Source organism: Camponotus floridanus, unplaced genomic scaffold (assembly GCF_003227725.1).
Source record: "Camponotus floridanus strain SB8 unplaced genomic scaffold, Cflo_v7.5 scaffold31, whole genome shotgun sequence".
NCBI classification, from domain to species: domain Eukaryota; kingdom Metazoa; phylum Arthropoda; class Insecta; order Hymenoptera; family Formicidae; genus Camponotus; species Camponotus floridanus.
The window spans coordinates 1,470,616-1,494,082 of record NW_020229448.1 but is presented as its reverse complement, the minus strand read 5'-3'; the positions used below and the strand labels follow the sequence as shown (position 1 = coordinate 1,494,082).

General features: G+C 40.5%; 1 protein-coding gene and 1 long non-coding RNA gene across 4 annotated transcripts in view; one reads left to right on the top strand and one right to left on the bottom strand.

Annotated features, from left to right (window-relative positions):
- Positions 1 to 23,467, bottom strand: part of LOC105252408 (pre-rRNA-processing protein ESF2-like) — an 83,891-nt gene that overhangs the window by 11,205 nt on the left and 49,219 nt on the right. The gene's annotated exons all lie outside the window — the stretch shown is intronic.
- Positions 2,366 to 4,947, top strand: LOC112638503. The gene is made up of 3 exons (XR_003123059.1): positions 2,366 to 2,660; positions 3,264 to 3,508; positions 4,493 to 4,947. It is a non-coding gene; the product is annotated as an uncharacterized LOC112638503 (long non-coding RNA).

The following is a 23,467-nucleotide window of genomic DNA, read 5'->3' as shown; positions in this document are numbered from 1 at the left end:
CAAGATTTTAATAACGTCGATTAATCTTTGCACAATAAATAATAATAATCCATGTTATGTAAAAAGAGTGAAGACAATCATACGGATCTTTTTCTTTACGTCTCGTCCGTGAAATAAAAGGATCATAGTGTGGACAGAGCCAAGAAAAATCTGCGTTTTGTAACAACCCGGAAGTAATCAATACGGGCAATAATTTTTAATGCTTGATTCCGCGATATGGTATATAAACCCTGAGCGCTCCTGCAGTTCCGCGAATCAATTAAGGTGTAGAAATTCCTAGCATAATTACCCGCGCAGCTAGAAATAATTTCCTGCTAGTATAATTCGTTAAGAGCATATAATTATTAACTGATTACAGGCGAATTAATTACGGACAATTAAGTAAATTTTAAAGGTAACCGTATGTGACGGATGCATCGCAAGAAGCTGCATTTTGAAAAACGCGCAAGTGCGCCTGGCAAAGATTAACTCGCTGCCGCTAAATTGATAACAGCCGTAGTTTCTACGTCGGAAATAGCGCACCTCTTTACATTGTCTCGAAAGAAATATTCAATCGGCATTCATTTAATCATTTATCAAATATTTATTGCAACATTGCTCCTCGGTTAAAATAAAAGATGTAAGCAACGATCTCTTTTTTTTTATGATTTATTATTAAAACTTGTTTATTTCATATAATGCGAGAGAAAGAAATGAAATTAAGCGTGTTTTATTTATATCGAGGGAGCATTTATTCTTGACGATTTCTGGTTATAAGATATTCGTTAGCAAACGCCACGGGAAGGAAGCGGGCAACAGAATGTAATATCCCCCCGTGTTGGAACGACTTGTTGGAAGAATATGTTGCGTGGCTTACACGCGCGAAAATACAAATACATATATATGGTAGTAATATGTAACGCACTTTGGAGTAATGTTACGTCAAAGCCAGCGCCACCGAAAATATGAGCCGGCTGCCGAGCGCTTCGCTAATGCCCGGCCATTTATTATGCTTACATTATTTCGAGATTATTAGTCTTCTCCACCTCTTCCCAAAAACTTTGTGTAATGTTTTGACTCGCGTATGGGCCCGCTAATGTCGCTGCGAATAAGCGCAAAACACAATTTTACGATTTTCTTTCGACTTTTGCGACGGTAAGATACACGACTGCGATACACGAGTTACACGGGTTTTAACATTGGTTGTAATTCTTTCAGAAATTATCCGGTGAGAGAAACTCTATTCGCTCGTCACGTGTGGAAAAATCAATTTTTCGAGAATTAAATTGTTTTATATTGCAAGACAGACGCTCTTTCTATAACGTATTGAGCAAACGCGATACTTGCGGGGAACGAAAAATATCTCGCGTCTAAAGTTCAATGGTTCGTTGAATTTATTTCGGGGTATTTGCAACAAAGCCGAGAACCATAAATGTTTAAATGCTGATAACAAACAATAATCGAAACCGATAAGACCCCTCGTTGGCGGAGATCGGACCAGGGGTCGAAGAGAGTTTCGAGCGAAGTGGGGTGGCGAGCACCCCATAAGAAAGTCGGGAGCTTTCAATGCGGGAGGGATAAGAAATTACAGTAGAACGGCAAAGTCGATTTAGCGAATCGCCCTTTAAAAAAGGGTGATTTAAAAATACCGGTTTCCCTCCTTCCCCCATCTTTGTTCCATCCTTTGCTGGCCGAACTTGTGACGAATCAAAATTGTCGATGCCGCGACTAACAGTATGAGAATGTATTCTACAGAATCGAGAGGTCATTCTTTTATCTTCGTCAGGTATCGAAAATTTCCCCATTCCTTGGAGAGCAAATATAGATTTCACGCTATATTATTCGCGTCATTTCGATCGGATACTATACTTTGACTTCCCCCATAGATGCGAGTGACTGTATTTATCTCAAGTCACTCATCTTAAGTTGCTTGTTATTGAAAGATGCTTCTACTAACAATAAGAAAGATTGCAACTGACGGTGATCTATGACTGTTTTTCTTGATAGAGTATTTTTTTATCGCAAGGTTTTGTCTTAAAACGAAAAAAATATTGTATATAATCATGTAAATACATAGATTGTCGTTTCTTCCTACCCACACATGATTTCTACATTTTTCAAAAGTATAAATATCTCTCTCTTTCTCTCTCTCTTTCTCTTTCTTGGATTTCTTCCAATGAGGGGAAAATGTAATGGATGTACAAGTTAAAATAGCTGTTTCAAGTACAAATCCATTGCTCCTTTGAAATGGCTGTGTCATGCTATCATTCAAAATTCCTCTGATGCGTGGTAGGTAGCGTGTAGCCGAAAAATGTAGAAAAGTTTTTGTTTTAAAAATGAGTTTGTAACTCATCTCTTTGTGTAGCGCACCGAAATACGTCCGAGGCTCGCCCCCGGGGAAACACACGAGAAAATCCCAGGTAACCGTATGTGAAACGTGAATTAGACAGCTGTCAAAGTCCTCTGTAGGAGAAGATGGAGTACTCATATATGTGGTGCGCGAAAGGGCATCAGAGAGCTTACGGAAGAGAGGAAAGAGAGGGGTTTGGCAGCCGGGCGAATGGATTTGGATGTAGAATGGAAGGCAAGGTAATAGTAGAAGAGAGGCGGACGAGGACGACAAGATCGGGGCGAGAGAAACGGAGAGCCGATGGAAAAGGGGACAAAAGGGTATAGAGGGGGTGAGCACTGATAAATACCTTGCCATTTCTCTTTGTGCTCCCCGGCGAGAGCACAAACACAAGGCGGCTCCCTCCGTTTCAACCCGAGAGTAGCTACCTAAACCTTACTCTCTTCTTATTCCACGTCTCTGTTCCTTATCCCTCCTCATCTCTCTTGTACTCGACTATTCCTTTTCCTCCATCATCGATTTTCCCCGTTGCTTCTTAAATATTTCACGATCGGCCTTACCGGTTATTAAGATGGTAACTAGTTAAATGCGCAAACGTTGATGAAAATCGATGATACATCTATAGCCTGTTATTATATTTGACGATGGTATAAAAAATTTATTTAAAAAGAAAAAGAAAAGCTAAATGACAAATATCATATAGTACGAAAGTGAAGTAGAGTTCTATATGAAATCAGCTTAATTTATAGACTTAACTTTATTTGACTTTACTTTACGAATTACGAATTATTAAAGAATTTTTGAAAATTTAATATTTTCTCAGAAAAAGTACTCTTCATCTATATGATCTTGTCAAATGATTTATGACTGATAAAATAATGAAATTTTGTAAATTAGAGATGCTCTAATTTTCTAAATCGCTTGTTTCCGAAAGGCGAGAGATAAAACGATCGAGCAATTAAGGCGGCTCTTCTTTTGGAAGATTTTCTCCTCATCGTGGACTCGCACGAATGGCGGCGAATGCTCGATTTCTCTTCCAGGATTGGTTTTAAAATTAATGCTGTTTCTCCGTTTCGGCTCCTAATGGCTTCTGGGAGGAGCCCTGCGAGAACCAATCGCCTCCTGCAGTCAACCTGCCTTGAAGTGAAAGCACGACATCCACGAAACGATGTCGGTCATGTAAGATTAGTCCTCGTTCGATCTTTCGCGCCCTTAAATTTTATTTCTCTCCTTTTATTCATCGGTTCATTGAATTATCTTTATTACGTGACGATTCTTCTAAAGGAACCTTTAATTAAGAATTCAAATTCGCGCTCGTTAATGCGCTTATCAAGCAGAGACATTCATTTATCGGGATTTACGCATTCACTTCTTTGTTAAAGATCCTTTATGAAGCGTCTCGTGCAAGTTTCTTCGTACTTTCGTTTCGCATGATGCATATAAATATTGGCGCATAATCGAGATTTATTTTTTTGTCTCACGGATATTAATCTCGTGTCGATCGAGTTCATTACCGTGAAATGTTGAGAAAGCGCGCGTGCAAGCGCATATTTTTAATCCCTCCTCGAATCCTCGAGAAATAACTGTTCCTCTTTTCCACCGGTGCAAATTCTCTCCTCGCGAATATCGATATCGCGCCGATTATTCATCCGCCTTGCAACTTTGTATATACCGCAGAGTCCCGTTACCGCGCACGTTGTTACAACAACGATCCCACGACGAGAGTCTCGAGTCCTGACAAAGGCCGCATCGCGAATGTACCTGGCGTTTAGTACGTACATAGAATCGTGGGCGTGCAGGATGTTGCGTAGGCCACCGAGGATTAAGCAGATTAAGACGTCAGGCGCCCGCGGCGCCTGATTAATGCACGGCATTCACAGAAACGAAAAGATTCCCCGTTCTTTGTACAGTTGTTGCAGTCGGGAATACGTCGGAAATTGCGCTCGCCTTTTCTACTGATCCAAGTGCTAGGGATCGTCACCGTGACTCGAGATTATTGCTCGTCATCGCGACTTCCCGATATCCTCTCTCTCTCTCGCATCTCTCGATTAATTTTTTAATCGCGCATGAATTTCGTGAACATCGCAAATGCTAATTTAATAATTTAATAATTAATTATTGGCAAATAATTCCGACAATAATGTTCCATTATCTCCCCAACAGACGGTGCAAAGATGCTAATGACAATGGATCCACCGATGATTAATTAGATAACAATAAGAGGCAACGTGATGATGCAATAAAGCTATATAGAAATAACGAGGCCATGCGCATAAATTGTGGAGAAATATAAGTGCGTCCATCAAGATTGTCTTTCCCGATAAGGAGATTTCATTCTCAATAAGCGTACACTCTAGTTTTATACTTGACAACTCACTTGCTTTACTGCTTGTATATAATTATTGCACGGGTAGTAAAAGAAAAGAGAGCAAGTTTGTTATCCGCTTATAGTTGGTTACTCTAATGAGGCAATCATCTTCTTTCACCGAGACGAAATCACCTGTCAGCTAGTCATCGACGGCAGCTGCGCCAGATTGATCCTTGGAATATAGTTTCCGAAATAAGACGAGCGTTAATACGACGGTTTAATTAGAACTCCGATATTTAATATAGATATATTAAACACAACAGTAAATACTTTGATTTTGTATGATTGTAAAAATCTACATTTATTAATTCACAATTCAATGAAAATATTCCAATTATATTCAGAATAAATCGATGAACGATAAAATACATATTAGTGTATAATTTGAAACAAAATATTACAAAGAAATATATATTTGATAGATTGTAATATTTTACGAATTTTAAGAAACAAAAAAAACTGACGTTTTTGATTTACTTCGCCGATACTTGTTAATATTACAAGTCATCCAGGTAAGATTTTAGGAAGGCTTCATGTCCCTCGGGTCATTTGCGACCTTGAAGTGCGTGATTTTAAAGGAGTGAACACAATTGATCTCTATCTTTACCTCCTAACTGGCCGAAGGGCTACCTGAAAATTGAAATGTCTCGAAAATAGATAACTCGTCGTCAGTTCGGAAGTGGACTATTAATAGCTACAAGCGCTTCGACCTTCGAGAAAAGGATGAACATGATGAATAGCGTTCAAAGAATGACAGGCCTATATAAGTGATGTCTTTTACGTAAAAAAAATCTTTTTATTGGCGATTCAATTTTATAATTCGTTTGCATTACAATTAGAACAAAAAAAAATCGAATATTAATTACTAATAAAAAATTTATCGAAGGAATTAAAATATAATAGTTATTTAACGTATCACCTAGTTATTCTCTTTGCCTAAAAATATTCATATTATAGTACTATTTTTAGATAAACATCAAATTGAGAAAAGTCGATTTTTCTCGATAAGAACGCAGGTATCTCCGAACACGATTCCCACGTGGATTCCCACTGTGCACGAGACGTCCGAAAGACATCCAATTGAAACGTCCAGAAGCGAAGGATGGATAGTTGTCACTCACACGAGACAGATTCGATCGAGCTTAAGGTTGCCATTTTGAATTCCTTCGCAGTGGTCAATCCCGAGGCCGAGTTTGAGGAATCGTAGGCGGAGATGAAGGCTTCACGCGGCGCGGAGAGAACGCGAACGAGAGAAAGAGAGATCGGGGCTCCTCGTTGGTAGGATGGATGCCATCGTACGTTGGTACAGGCGCAGAGGAACCGTGTATGCGCCGCCGACCTGTACCCCGTACAAGGATACACCCTATTCCGACTGGTGGATAAACGCGGTAAGAGAGAGGCGCGGCCCACGGTATCATTTATCATTGTGGGAGCTCATTAAGGCCGAATCTGCCGCACGCTGATCGTTTGGGATTACACTTTCCTCCTCGTATCCCTTCGTAGCGCTTAACCCCCTGCGCAACCCTGATCATCCTTTTCCTCCTTTCTTCTTCATTCATCCGTTATCTCCTTCTTTCGACCGGGTATAGCTCGCGCTTTCGCTTATCGTCCTGTTGTCAAAGGAAAAGCAGCATCCACGCATTGAAATCTCGCTGTAGATAACGCGTGTGTATTTCAACAAAAATACAACCTTTTAAACTGTATTATGAATTTAATATTCTAGGGAAACGCGCACGTAAAGTATATAAATATTCAATTTAATTTGTATAAAAAAGTTTTAGTATCATCATCATTTTATTTATGTACGGAGTTTCCCTCTTTTTTAATTTCGAAAAATTCTAAAGATTTCTTTCAATATGGAGCAAATCGTAGGAATCTCTAAGTCTGGCAACTTTTACAGACGCCATTTACGCGCTCATCGTTCTTCATGCTGGACTTACATGCTGACCTCACTCGGTTTTTCCAAAGGCCTCCGGCGAAATCCGACGGATGGTGCATTAGCTCGCTCGGACCAGCCTAATGACGCCACCACATCCCCATAGGGAACCTTCGTTCGCGCTCGTGATTTCTTCTTCTCTTCTTTCTGTTACACCAGTTCGGCCACGAGCGATCCATCACCAGGTGAAAAAAGTCTCTCTTTATATCGTGCTAGTAGAAATGTGCCGCTTGCTTCTTTCTACGTTGTCATCTATTACTAGTACTCTCTTCGGCTTCTCCCTCGTCTTCGAAACCTTACCGCTCGTGTCTTGAAACGAAAAATCGCTTACAATTTGTATATATCCAATCGTAATTTGATAAAACGCCACACAGTTTCTTTATCCCGAATGAATTTGAATCAACATGCTTTAGAAAATCATGTTATTTTTTTATATACGATTAATCTACGAATCTCTATAATCGTATTGTACATCTGTATACATTATATTTTTTATATTATTAATCCATAAAATATGTACGGATCTGTCAAACTCGACAAATGATACTAGCGAGATCGAGAGTAGATGCGAAGTATAAAAGCGATGGCGGAGAATATTTATCGCGCTCAAGGCAAATACACACATGAAACTATCAACAGCTATCTCTCCGGAGTTTTTTCCTCGGACTTTTCTCGGTTAAGTTGTATTCCGGGCCACTCTATCGTCTTTCGGTTTTTGCCACGATACTCTCTTTACCGTGTCGGATAGCAGAAACTCCAAGTCCGTACTAGTGAGAAATGCCGCTAGTTTTATTTTGCCAGTTCCCTACGTTAGCGATTTTTCCATCACCGCGGCGAGATATTTCACCGACAATCTAAGAGTCGCAAATGGAGTCCACAATGAGGCAGAAATGGCTTGGTGCTCTGATGGCCCTCGCATTTGTCTTCGCTCTGTTCCTTCCCCCGTTCTCCTTCTTTCGGTCTCCGAACACGCGCCTTTCACTCTCCCGCCTCCCGGTCTTTCTTACCACCCCATGGGAAAAAGCGCGATCAACTGTGCCGGTACGTCACGATCGCTGCTCGACTAACCCCCCCGTGCATTAAATTTCAGACGATAGTTCGAACATTAAAAAACGCTTTCCTCGGAAATGCGAGAATTAATTATTCGAGGCAACGGGTCTTTATCGATATTAAGCGCTTCGAGGGCCCGCTAATATTACGTTACATGCGCGGCTGTAAAAAAAGGAGATGACAATCCAGTCTGGAAGACAAAATAGACGCATGCAAGTCGCGCTCATGCCACCACCGTAGTGGCCATAGCGAGCAACGTTATTTCCGCAATTATAAGCCCATCAGCGGCAAACGAAGCTTCGTGTTTTTGTGACGGCTGGCACAGAGTGGACTGGAAATAAGGCGGACAGAGGGACGAAAAGCATGGGAGAGATAACGCTCGCTCGTACTTGGTGTGGAACGCACACACGTATACACGCACGACCACGTATACCGATCACGTCGGCTACTCAAGAGGCACGGAGACGCGGTAACGCGGGCATTTCGTGCATCAAGGACGGTCTGATGCGATTTTAATCATGGACACCCCTCTCGCTTTTTCTCCGCCCGCGGCCCCGACTGCCAACAACATTTCCAAGTCCAACCCCCTCGCCACGCCGGTGTAAAACCGATTAATTTCATTGCTCTACCCTACGCGCAGTACGTATCAAAAGAACTCCTGAAAGCCTGAGCGACAACCCACGCGTTCATATTTCATGACTTTTTGCGCTCGAGCGATTTATTAATCTTTTATTATCCGTAATTAGGGGCAGAATAGTGAATTAATTAAGAGCGAAGGACCTGCTTCCATATCGCTATGTATTATAGATCGTTCGAGTCTTATTGCTATCGTTTTTGCATACATACAGCTCTATACATTTAATTCTGATAAGAAATTTCTCACAGTGACAAGAGACATTCTTCGTGCGGTACGATTAATAACTCATCGAGTATTTATCATTGGTCCAAAGCAACTGCTTCTAGATCTGTCCCAAGCACATTGACCGCGACAGTTGCGCAACTACTATTGTTTGCGCGCGGCGGAAGAGTTCAGGAAGGACAAGCCGAGTGTCACCGGCGGCCTTAGAATACAGGCAGGCGACATAAATATGCATGTCTCCGCGGGCCCATGGCTCATGTGCCGGTGATCGTTATATCTCCATCTGACCGGAGACTGGAAGGGATAAAGGGGTGGGCGGGAGGAGAGGAAGGTTTAGTGGTGGTCCGGTAATACATTCAAAGTTGGACGTAGGGACTGTAGGGACAGAAAGGGGGATGCGGAGACTCTCGGATGGTGTTGGAAAGAGGAGGAGAGATAGGAGAGTGGTGAAGTAGGTGGACATGCCGGAGGAGAGGAGGGGAGGGGGGAGAGAGGGGAAAGGCCGCGGGAGGCAGAGAGGGAGGTTTCTCGTGTTTCATTTCCTGAGCTCCTATATAACTTTGTGCTCAACTCGACACCAGATTAATAACGGCCCCACCTATCCTATTCTATCCCAACCCGAACAAGTTCGTGCTGTGTGTACACTCCGTGTGCTGTGCGCACGAAGCCTGCTCGTATCACTTCTCTACTCTCCCTCTCTCTCTCTCTCTTTCTCTCTCTCTCTCTCTCTCACCCTCTCCCTCGCTCTCTCTCTCTCTCTCTCTTTTTCTCTTTATCTCGTACTCTTTCACGTTCATTCTCCGTCTTTGTTCCTCTTTCCATTTTTTCTCATGCTCTTTCTCTCTCTCTCCCTCTCCCTCTCTCTCTCTCTCTCTCTCTTCTCTCTCTCTCTCTGTCTCTCGTTGGATGCGCGACACGGTTGAAAATTCTGAACGTGTTACCGATCCATCCATAGACACTGGCACGCCCTGACAAACCGACATGCTGAAAACTCCAACGCGGCTGACCAATGCGATCCGTACAGCGAACCGGAGTAATCATATTTCATATCGCGATGGCTAACCTGTTATTTGTTGTTCGGACACGCCGTTGTACGTGTCGTTAGACCGATAGACAGTATTTGATGCAGGTAAGAATGCGAGTAACGCGCTTGTGAATCTTATTTCCAAGAATTTTAAAGCGAGAGAGAGAAAGAGAGAGAGGGAGAGGAAAGAACAGAAATTTTATCTTCAACCGAGCACCTCTCTGCAGATTGCGCACTCTGATAATATAAACACAATTATTACTCTGATTTCGATAAGATATGCTATCGTCAATAAGCAACTTTTACAGTACGTTGGACAATAAAATTGCTTAATTAAATATGTAAAAAATATATTGCAAGCTAAATTAATAACAGCTCTCATTAGACTTGCACTTGTTAAGAGGCAGTAGCGAAGAGAAAAGGTAGCCTAAGTTATGAAGCACATCATCAGGGTAATTTAAAAGAGGGGTACCGAAATTAATCACGAAATCGCCGGATTGGCCGAATCTTTTCTTGCGTGAAATAATTATGGACTAACTTTCCACGCGATCGCACGCACCTTCAGATTTGTGTCCGACATTTCAATAACGTCCAGGTTTATTTTTTATTTCAAATGTGCGTGCACAACAGATATACAAGTGATTTCCAATACAGTATATTCATAGAAATAATAAAACAATAATTGATTGATTGTTTAATTGCAAATTAATATCAAAAAATGTAACTATTATATAAATAGAGATACGTAAAAAATATGTAGAATCCAAGAAAATTTGCAAATTCTTCACAAAATTTCCCGTACAGTTTCTGAGCCATAGATTTTATTTTCTTAAAAATTATAATAACACAAATGTGTGATTTAAACTTGTATTTTAATCATAGGTGTCCATTTCTTTTTATACCGTGAAAGAAATTACGAAAAGATATTTTTTGAAATTCTAAAATCGTTTTTGAACGTTTCCATGAATAAATATACATATATGTAGCAAGATTACATTTTGCGAGAGATATGTAGAACACTCGATAATTTTATAGGATGTAACCTTTTCCATTTTTCCCTGAAAATATTTTATCACGCGTACACGTTTCTTTCGACGCTTCACATCTGATCCGAGTTCACGATGATAATGGCTGTTTCGCGTGCGGCAATTTATGTACTGTAGACACGTTATCGCGTATTGGTATGTTGCGCCGATTCGATGGAACACATCATATCATATAAATAGACGTAGAAAACCGATTTGCTCGAAAGAATATATCAATATTCTAGGCCTCAATTAATCAAATTATCTATAACGCTATCTATCCTCGTAAAAGCTTACGATTAGCTTCTCATAGCAAGCATTACTTCTTCGATGTAATGTATTGTTTGATGGATGCCACTTTGACTATCTCTCTCTCGCAGCGAGCAATTTTTTTTTTTAACATATAATATGTAATATGTCTAGATTATCTAAAAATTTCTAATTTTTCTCTCCAGATATGCATCTATCTTATTCTTTTTTAAACTTGACCGGGTTTATCATCATGACTCGCGTGTCAAGATTTATACGCTGTAGACACGTTATTGCCTATTGGTACATGATGCCGGTTCGCGTCATATCGCAGACAGATATGTACAAGCAGCACTCAAAGAAATACGTTCACGTATCCACAATACATACGCGAGTGACGTTGCAGCAGCACAGGGTGGAATGGAGAAGATTATAGGCACGCGACGCGGGGAGGATATTCCGGTAATGCGCATTTGATTACAGCGTTCAGAGCCATAACTCCGCCGGGCCAGCCATTTTAGCTGATTCCCATTGATACGCTACATGCTTTACAAATTTAATAAATTCCGCGCTAACTAAAGAGGTACGAACATCGCGCGCTCGCGAACAAATTTCGATAATAAATTTCTTCTACGATAGAAAAATGCGCCCGTCTATAAAAAAAAAAAATTGATCGCACATTTAATTTACGTTGTCTCGCGTTTCGATAAATTTGCAAATGTCGCTTTAGCGACAATAGCAGGAAGTATTAAGTCTCCGGTCTCGAGATTTCTCAGCGACCATGGTAGCCCACGACCGCGAACAACGCGTGCGATGTTCTTAGCAGACGGGATAAAACGAAATGGGATAAGAGGAGGAGCGATAATGATGATAATGTTGATGATCGTTACCATGGCGGCGCATCGTCCATGTTAACTCGCCGTGATTTCCGCGGCTACAACTCGAATGAAAAAGGAGACATTACCCGCGGAGGAATTTCGCTAATGCGCGCCTATGATTTATTATATTGCGCGCGGCAAAATATTTGATATTACGTTACGAAAGTGGGATGTGTTTATGGCACTTTCGTTATTATATTACGCCATATAATTATAAAGGCATTACTACGTACGGACACTTGGCCGCGCTGCGTCTTTTCTTCTCTCTCCTCTCCTTTTTTTTTTTCCTCTTTCCGCGATAATTCAAGTCTCTAATATTACTTAGTCGATCATCTCGGCTGAACGAGCCGCTATTTGCGCCGTATAATAGAATTTGTCGGTGGCAAGATCGAATGCTAAATGCGTATAACACTTTAATAGAACAGCCAAGATTTATCTGTACATTAGTCTAGGGCATTTCTCTCCGTCGTCGAGCTGCCAATATTAACACGTACGAAAGTGAATTACTGCGCATCAACATGCATTCCCAAACACATTCTTCGTGACGTATAAAAGATGATCGTCCATTAACAGGTAAATCGTACCTCGAATCTGAATGGCTCTCTCCTCTTTCCATCTGATTGTTGTAACTTAGCCCGCGAGCGTATAATCGCTCGCTCGCGATGCAGAACAGGGCCATTTTTGCATCGGCCAGCATCGGCGTCAGGCGGACGAGCGAGAAGGAAGCGATTTAAAAAGCAAAGGACATTATTTCACGTAGTCGGTTATGTATTATTTTACGCTTCTCCGAAGCGATCCAAGACGGTAGCACGATAAGATAGATGGCGAACATTATTTTGGATATACTAACGGATGCTCGTTCTTATTAATTTAATTGCTCGCCATTACAGCATGCAATGCATAGCTAATTAAACTCGAATGAAAATAAATGTACTTCGACATCGGGATCCGACCGCGGGGCCGTTCAAGAGTGATGATATTATAATTACTGCCTAGAGTGGGCGAAATGCGCCGTGTATTTATTAAGCGCGGTTTAGTGACGTAAATATATTATTGATAAATACTTTTACCGCTTCGTACAATCGGGATCCCTACACGTTCAATTCTGATTTGCCCAATGACAATGGTTCCCAGATTATGCATCAATGATTATAATTATTATCGATGAGATCCAATCATCGCATCGAGAGATCACTTTCTCGCCCGAGTAATTTGATTTTTCCAAAATTGTACCCACTTTCTCGACAAGCAACTCTCGGCATACTTAGTGGTGTTGTCGTCGAGCGACCTCACCCAGATCTGCATACTCCGACGATAGCAGTCTAGTACCTAAACTCTGGCAAACCTCTGACAAGGGCCTCGGTAATGAATTCGGAAAGAGCAATCAGTAGCGCACCCCGGCAGGGATGTCTTCGGAGTCGGAAAGCAGCGCTCCGGCGGCGCTCACGGAACGAGGAGGGTAAAGTAGCTCCGTTTCAGAGGCAGGGAGGAAGCAGGAAGGAAAGGGGGACGAAAGAGGGCGGATGTGACGCGGAATGATGGAGCGCGGACCGTGGAGAAAAATGAGAGTGGCGGAAAGGCGAGGGTGGAGGGACGCTGATGGATCGGTGCTCCTCCCTTCGTTGCACCCTCTCGCGGCTCTCTCTCTCTCTTTCTCGCTCTCTCGGTTTCCAAACCCCGCCGACTTCCACCCCTGTGAGCCACCCTCCACGTTCAGGCTCGCGCTCCCAGGGGTGGAAAAGCCCCGCAATATTACTCATAGTCGGTGGGCCTCGCTTTTCTCTCTGTTTCTCCCTTTTTCTCCGTCCCCCTTGCTCCCGCGTAGCGCATTACGTTCGCCATACCTCCGACCATCGTCGTCTCGCTACCGTGGAGAACAGGGAGCCCTAGGTTCGGATTATTTATTCATAGTCGATTTTCTGAAAATAACATCCAATTTTGCGATTCTTTGCATCGCTATTTAAAACTTTCGATGAAAGTGCGAGATATAACATGCTCCCTATAAAAGTGATGTCGCAACTGTATGTTGCATTCGTGCTCTCCCAAATTGAATCGATGGAAATGTCACTGATTAAAGCTAAATTTCATCGAAGATTAGCGAGTATTTCGGTGAAAACATTCACACTTTACTCCTCTTATATTTTACTAAATAAATATAAAAATAATTCTTAATAATAATTCTTAATAATATTTTCTAAATAAATATAGAAATAAATACAATTATAAGTTTTCACTCAATCATTAATTAATTCTTTTCAAAAAGATTTTATGCTTTCGGTGTTGCACTTATAATTGAAACAGCTGCTTATCAATAAAAAATGTCAATACACTGATTCTATTTTAAAAAAATAATACGCAAGATTAGAAAAGAAGACATCAAGAATTGATGAGAAATCAATTAGTTTTATCCCATTGAAATGTTAAGTTAAAAAGCGATAAATCGTTTATTTGTTTAATCGATTCGATCTTAAGCGACAAAATCCGTTTTATTTATATTTATCCGCGCTTATGCTTTCAGTTAAAATCTCAATGACAGTGATAAAATTCTTTTATACGTTATTGTTATAAAAATGTTTGCCTCTCGTCGTGCAATCTTGCATGTTATACGACAAATCTGTTAGCCAACGAGTCACCAACAAATCCCTATATTTATTTGTTGTCTGATGCAAAACCCATATGTTTTACACCTACCTTTTTTGATCCGATAAATTATAAGCTTGCGTTGCAGCGGATTCCCGTCATCCGTCTGACACATTTGCCGAACGTATGATTGGACAACGAGCACTGATCGGAATTACGCGTCGCTTTTACGGTTCTGACTTTTCACTCGATCAGTAAATTTGGAAAGTATCGGGCGACAGCTTAAACATAATCCTGACTAGAAGCGTATGAGATTTATGACGTATCTGCAATAATCCAAAACTGATTGTCATAATATCATTAAACTGATTTTAGCATATGATTGAGTGTGGCTACAAGTAATGCGTAGCTTCTTCTCCGGGTTCATAAGGGGATAAGGAAGCATAATATATAACAAGTTTGTTTAAAAATAATATAATAAATTTATATACAATATATAAAAGAATTATACATGTTTTTATACATGTTTTGCGCAGAGATAAATAATCTTGATATTGTGCTTTATTTTCTTATATCTAAATATGCTATTTTTATTTCTAGAAAAAAAGACAAGTAATAGAGGTAGAAAAATATCAATGACATGCATGAAATTAGAAAATTTTCCAACAGTTTTTCCTTGTATTTCAAGAAATTGTCTTATAATTCTGAATGATTATCGCGTCGTGTAAAGGCGCGATATTTTTCCGAGTGTACTCGAAAATTAATCAACTATACGGACGGCTTTAGCCAAAATTACTCTCACGACGGAAACTCGCGTGGGGGAGGATAGTCTGACTATCGGCTGGCAGTGAGACTGAGCTTTTGCATCGTCCGCGCGATTCGGCTGGTGGCAGCACCGACCGCCATTACTCAACTATTCACTCGGTAACGCAATCATACGTCACAAAGGCCTTTCATTTGCAAGCGCATTGTGGAAACCCGGCGATATTAATTGCCGCGCCTCGTTACCCTCTCCAGTCCCCCCTTCCTCTCCCCCGTTCCCTCCCACCCTCCCGCGGGAGTTCTCGACCGCCCCCGCAGCCCACATTCAGCACCTACCACCCCTGTACTGTCTACCCGACCCCGCGAGTCCCTCTTCCACGAGCCAGAGCTCCGAATATTCCCCGTATTACGTATTCCACTCTCATACGGTTCTGTCCTGTGTTGGCAGCAGAGCACCCCTCGATTTCGCCCCCGTGTCCCCTATGCAAACTCGTCGCACAGGCGGCTGCTTCCAAACACTCGCGCGCGCGACAAACGCAACCCCAAAAGACCGTCTAAAATGTTCGCGGGTACAAGAGATGTTTTTTAAACACGCCATTTGTCAGGTGACTCTGAATGTCGCGAAGCAATGATACGGCGGTAGCGGATGACGAATTCCGAGGCGTAATGTTTTTGCGCATTATATTGCATCGATCAATTCATTTCAAGGGTGTAGCGCGATCGGCGAGTCAATATTTATAGGCAGACAAATTTATTTATCTAACAATTTACAGATAATATGTTTAATGAAGAGAGATTTTTATACATTGATTAATTGATTGTGTAGATTTTTCAATTTTACATACTAGTTACGAGCTAAAGGAAATATGATGAATAAAAACATCATTAATTGTGTTATATTTAAATTAAACATTCATTAATATTTTCAGCGGAGAAAATCTACTTTCGATTACAATAGTTTGTCAAATTGCCATTTTTTGCCTCTTCTACTGAAATAAATTTTTGCTACTTTAACTGTTCGCTTGGCAGAACATGACCTTATTGGGTATACGAGCGTGAAAGGCTCTCAAAGCATTCTTGCGTGTGACAAATACAAACATTTACAAACGCCACTCCACTCATCATTGCAGATTAATCTTGCCGCAGTGGCAAGAGAATACTGTTATCTCCCGTAGATGAATAAAGCAAAGTTAAAGTTGATTAGCCCAGTTCTATATGCCATTTTTCTTGTCGATGAACATCGATGAATAACGACGCAAATAGTCTATCATACATTACGACGATAAAAATTAAGATTTCTATTATAAATGAATAATTACTATTATCATTATTTTATTCTTATTTCCTTCATTATTATTTACATTACCTTAATATGCCGCCAACTTATCTAATTTATCATTTGCAAATTTGAATTCGTTACAAAAATGTTTTCAACGATCATGAAAATTTTTGACACTTAAATTATAAAGTTGAAATGCTAAATAATATCGATATCATTATATCTAAATTAATTGAATTTATTAATCGAATCAAAGTTATTTCGCATTACGCATCAATACGTTTATCCATCCATATTAGGTCGATAGATCTTATAAATGTATCACCTATCATGCTGGATGACACCTCTGAAAAATGGCGGTCAGTCGTAGATATGCTGAGGATTGAAGCGACGCGACAGATTCCAATGCGTTTGCCTTTGAATCTGTCGATCCTCGTCAAAGTTCGGAGGATCTCGTATAAAGCTTCGTCACAGCTGCCTGGTGGAACGGAAGATGGAGATTGGATGAAGAAGGTTACGGCAGCTGCTGATCCAAAAACAGCGGATTCGTGAGCTCGAACGCGTAAAAAAAATCGATGCTTGACGTTTGACGGATCATCATTATAACAAAAGGGAAGGCTCTGTTTTTTTCACGCTTCTTCTTCTCTCTCGAACCTTCAGTTGACTTGATCTACGCTCTATCCTTTTGCATCTCACAACTACAGCTCAAGAACAAAGATATCAAGTTGATGGATATCTGTCGGACTATTTCGAACCTATTCTACCTGCTAAATGTAATTAATTTCTTCATTCTCTATGTGCGCGATAAAGTAGGAAATAAATATATAATTATATATCGACTTCTATAGCTATAATATTCCCTTATAGTAATTAATAAAGTATACACAATTACAAATAATTCGTATTTGTATTTTTAATTAATAGGTAAAATTGATATTACAAGTTTACATTGCAATCTTTGTTTCAAAGCTATTATCTAAGATTACAAGACTATTCCAAGGCTAATGCTAAGAACAATTTTATTCAACGGAAAGGAGACTATTAATCACTTTCTGGATGGTTCTGCTACTGAAGAAAAGTAATTATGATGTCCTAAAATACCATCGCAAACTTTTAACTAGAGACGTATAAAGTTGGCACAAAGATAAGAATATTTTAAAGGTCTTCTCAGAAAATCTCATACGTAGCACTTAAATGTATTTTAAATACTTCTCGTCGTGTGATTCTAAATAAATATATCCCATTATTTCTTTGATTTAATGCTTTTATAATTAATTTTTTTCGCCATCGTTTAGAGCCGTGTGAAACAATTCTATCACTTTTAGCATCTTTATCTCAGAGTCGCCTCTTTAGATTTGATAACTGAAATTTAGTAACCAGTTGTTTTACTTGCGCCTGCTTTGGGCATGAACAAAATGGGCTCTTTTCACATTATGTATCCGGCATATTATGTATCCGGCCTTACCTACCTATCCACGCAGGAGCAAACCGGTCATCATCATTACGTTGCCAGGAATCGCAATATTATGCTTTATCTCAGTAGCACTTCTTATATATAGTAGTTATATGCGCGATACAAAGGGGGTACAGTAGACCATTAAATATGCAAGGGTCGAATTTGAATAATGAGATCTTAATGATACTGTTGTAACTCGGCCGAAAGTAGAAGCTGTATTCGCAATAAGCTTCAGAAATGACATCGCAAATATTGGACGATCGATGTTCTGTGAAGACAATATAATAGAAGAGAATCGTTTAAACTCGAAAAATAAAATACGCCACAATCGCCGCAAATTAGTCGACTCATAATAATCAATTATTAAGTTTATCGTACTTTAATCGACAAAAAATGACGATAAATGATTAATTAATTGACTTAAGCTTACGTCTAACAAGTTTACGTTAAAAATTAATGGTGACAGACCTATTGTGTATATACGTCCTCCTCGTCCTTAACTTGTTCGTATAATGTATTGAAAAATTTAACGTATTCTTTTGTTGAACAGAATAAAATATTTTTAAGAATTTTTTGGAAAGCTCGAGATAGTCGTCCCACTTTGCACACTTTATTTGTTCTTGCCGTTGCAAAATAACGGTAAGCTATTTGGAAACCGAAAGACGTTAATAATGACCGTGTCAAGCGGTGAAATACAAGTTGGCAAACGGGACAATGCCGACAGATAGTCAGTGAACCGTTTATTAATCGCGTATGTGCTACAGATAACTTTTACCGAAATTGAAAATGTCACGAGTCACGTATCGTCCGTGAAAAAGCTAAAGCGGCCGCTGTAATTCAACATTGGATTGATGAAGATGGGTTCTGATTACATTATTTGCTCGCGCGTTTGTTTCTGCAGAGGGGTAACGGTAAAGTCTGAAAATTGAAGAGCATTAATAACGGTTGGATTGCCCGATCGAACTCGCGGGAGGCTGGATGTGAAAGTGGAATGAGGAACGATCCGCGGGTGGGTGAGTGTCACGGAGGGAGCACGGATGAACCGTGAAGAGGGATGAAGGGGGAGGAGGGGGAGCGACAGGGGGAGCGCTAGGAGAGAGTCTTGCGAGGCCTCGGGAGGGTGAAGCGAATAGACGTAGCTGCTGGACGCCGCCGTGTAATTTATTTCCCTTCGCTTCCGCGTCGCGGACGAACGTTGGATCGACGGGGGGTTACCCGCGTGTGCTACACGCCCCGATGAACCAATCCTATACTGCCACCACAGTCTTTCATCCGCGAACTACCCTCGGAAGAGCGGCAAAAATTTTAAGAAAATCGCAAACCGTGATAAATCATGCTGACGCTCTTACACAGCGAGTGAAACAAAGGTCCAGAAGAAAATGTCGTATAAGCAAGTTCTATCTCTTCGATTCAATTAAAAACCAAGTCATCAAGTATTTATTATTATAATTGATATATTATATACATTTTATAATATTATATATAATAAGATTTATATATAATAAATTTATATATAATAAAATTTAATTTGTTTGAGAAAGAGAAAGAGGAAGAAAAAATTATATATATTGAAATTACAAAACTATAAAGAATTATATTTTGCATATAATACTTGCAAGCTCTATAGTTGTAGAGTAATAATTTACCTCGTCTTTCATCAAGAAAATGGAACGACCAATCAAACAATTACTTACTTTCCATCCGTTAAACGCTAGAGCGATTAATGTTCGGTCAAAAGTTGTTACCAGCAAAATGGTATTTTTCTCTCGTTTTTTTATCGGTCTATGCGTGCACCATTCTTGCTGAAATTCGACGAAACGAGAATGATACTTTGATAAAGGAGTTGGTGTTGCACAATGTCAGGTGTTGGTGCGCTGCCGGCTCTAATTAAAAAGCCGTGTCGGCAGCGGCATCATGGAAGACCCCAGGACGTAACCTTTTTTTCGTTATTTTTTTTCATTTTTGAAATGGCCGCTCGTCGAGCACGCTTATATAATACCAACAAGCTGCAGAACCATCCCCAACCCTTCTCGTCTGTACCACACGAGCTCTCTGGTGTTAACGCCCACACGTTGGTGCTTTCACAATAATTCTCCGCACCTTTCGCAATTCGGACACAATAAAAACTCTAGCGAGACAGTTTGGCGTGCAAGTGTGATGTAGGAGTTCTCGCGTTTTTTTTTTCTTTTTTTTCCCGAGTCGTACCGCACTGCGGAAATTTTATAGTGATTCGCATAGAGACACGCTGTATAAAGATACGGGATTTAATACGTATTTCGATCCCGGTAGGTCAAAGTCCCGAAGGGACACGCATCCCGAAAAGAAGGGAGAAGGAAATCCGCGCATCATCCGAGGAGATACGGGGCATCATTCGCATCAGCGACAGCGTCAGCCAAGTCGGACACAGAGACTACACGCCATGATCCGGTCCGATATGAGTGACATCCCCTTAAATAGCATGCCCTTCCAATCCGTCGCAGCGACCCCTTAAACTGAACTGAATTGAACGGAACACCACCCCTACCCAGAGCCAATAGCTACAACAGCCCAAGTGCGGAGACCTACTCGTATTATCCACAGTGACAGAATGGCGGAGTTATTAATGGCCGCGACAGTGACAAATGACGAACTGTCGGCGCAAGCAAGACTGATATCATGGCGGCCTTCGTTCCTCTCTTCATTCCCCTCCCGCTTGTGTTTCCCGTCTCCCTGTTCTCTGCTCCCTCGTGGCTGTCGCACGGACCGTCTCTGTTCATCCCCTTGCCCTCGATTCGACCTTCTCTCGCATCTCCTTCGTCAAACCGTCCTTGCGGGAACTACGGGTGCACAGTGTCCGCGCAAATGCGGAATGGCGGACGATAAATCTGGCGTTCCTTTGATTAGCGCCTATGATCGAGGGATCAGTTTACGAGAAGCATACCACAAATGGTTTTAGGTGTTATCTATTTATACACGAGTTTAATCCGGATAAAAAAAGATTTGATTTGCATGAACGTTCGAGAATATTCAAGCGTTTTTCCAATTTAGATAAATATCCGCAAACTAAAATCATTAAATGTGTGGTCATTGAAAACTTACGTGTATGTAAAATATAATATTTTAAACACTTACATGTCGATCCAAAAAATTAGTTTAGTATTTCTTTTAATTTACAAAGAAAATTCGATTAAATAGAGTAAATCTGGCTAAATAAAACAAGAGTGCGCGACACACACGCGAGACACGACGAAATAAAATCATGTTGTGTACAAAATCAAAATAAATATATTTACAGATTATCCACGGCGGTAAATCATATGCGGTTTGAATAGACAGCAGGAGGTCTGGTCTTTGGGAAGGCGCTCTGGGCTCTCTGTGCACCCTCTCCACCAACTCGTCTCTCTTCCACTCTCCCCTCTTCTCCTCCGATGGTTCTTCGGCCGCTGCTTTGTATTCTGCGTTGCTTGTGCGCCCTCCCCCTTCCTTCCTCGGCATCGTCTCAAACTCCACGATTCTCTCATCCCTTTCCACTGATCCTCCCCCCCTCCGCCAACCCTCCCATGTCCTTCTCACCAAAAACCCTCATCTTATACGTCGCGTCCTCGTCCTCCTTTTCTACGTCGCTTTCGTTTTTCTTCTTCGTTGTCTTCGTCTTCGTCCAGCTCCTTCCGCTGAAGATGCCTGAAGCTTCATCCTAAGGCGACTTGATCCACCCCCTTTTCATCCCTCAGACATTGCCACGCCAAGTTCTTTGATCCCTGTCGAGCGCGCAACTTCGAAGGATCACCACCAAGATTTTCGAAAGAATTCATAACTTTGACGGAGTCTTAGTAAAGAAGATTTCACGCCTCGCGTGTAGTGGTGTCTCGGGGATAAGATGGGTTATATTGTTCACAGCGCGAAGAGAAAAATGTTACGAAAAAGTTGGCTGGAGATGGACCCGGACAGCTTGATGATTCATACTCGCGAAAGTATGAAATTCATCAAAAACTGACCTGCGTAAGAAGAATGATGTAGTATTACACGTCTCTACGTGCGAAAATATTTACGAAAAAATATTCTGAGTTTATACTTTACTATTTGTCAAACTTTGAAAAGTCGCGAGTCGACAAACATGTTATTATACGTATACGATATTAAAAGAATAGTCGGCCGTTCGTGTTACATCATCGATCGGCGAGTCGAACAAAGAGGAAACAGAGCGCAAGAATTAGAGAAACGAGCGGGAGAGTGGAAGAAGGAGCGCGCAGGCCTGATCTGTTCATGAACGCAGAAATCCCTCGTGGCAGCCTTGGGGTTCCGAAACATCAGCGTGATTGCGTTCCTTCGCGAAGGTATTCCATTACCGGGTTGAGCGAGTGCCCTCATCCCTGTTCCACCCTCCTGAACTGCCGGACGTTGAGCTACGCTGTTCTCGACCCAGACTCGCCCATACACGCAACACCGAACATCGACATGCAAACTAGATCTACAATCTTTGGTCCAGCGAAGATGAACATTAGATTTATCTCTGGTAGGTGTTATCGAAAAATTATATATACATGCTGCGCGAGATGAATACTTTACTGAATTAATATTTTTTTCGCAGCATTTTCAAAATGAAAAACGACATGAAAATGCTTAGAATATTATTTAAATTTAAAAAATTATCTCATTTCTACAAAATGATAACGTTTACAAATAATAACATTTGCATGTGAATAACAAATTTCACTTGTAATACATTTTCATGCAAATTGATTCCATAATTCAATATCGATTTATTCACAAACCTCACTTTTATAATAAAATTATTTATCCATGTCGAATATATATATATATATATATATATATATATATATATATATATCAGTTAATGCGATAAATTTCATAAAAAGAAAAGAATTGCCTATCGAAGGTTCTGAACTATTTCAGCACATCCTCCAATGTTCAGTTTGCTTCAAAGTTTAATCAGAAATTGGTATAGGGATGCCTGTCCTGTTTTCATTAACATTCCACAAATCCTGCAACAAATTAAATTACTTCACCATTGCTGGGAGTAATGAATATCGGTGTGGGGTGGCAGGAAGTGGTGGAGGATCCTGAACGACAAGCTTTGCGGGGAGCAGGCAGATAATCGATTGGTCTCGAAAGTTGAGTTTATTCGTGCATATAATGAGTCGTGTCGCTTGCAATTATTTCCGCTACGCGTTATAGCTTTCTTTAAAAAAATTAAAAATTTTTAACCTGCTTTAATTTTATAAGATATATAATCAATAATATTTAACATAGCGTTCTTTCCTTATTAGTGTCATCTATATCTTTACAATTAAAAAGCGTTGCGCAACAAAAAGAGAGAGAAAAATATACATATTCATTATTATAAGAGAAAAATATACATATTCAATATTATAAAATATATTCAACATATATTATATTATTTTAAAATTCAAATATATATGTTTCTCGATAGAATCGACAAATCTTTTAAATTTTCTGAAAAAAAAACGGTAAAATAAAATGAATATATGTCCAAAATAACATTATCATCATTCCTCGAGCCTTTTTAGTCCGCAACTGTTGGTCTATGTATGTGGCAATGACATAATTCGTATGTACGTTAGGTAGATATGGATACCATGCTAGGCTGCGTAGGAAGCTAGATTCCACGACACTGAGCGGGGAATAGAAATGGCGGTACGGCAGAGGCGAGG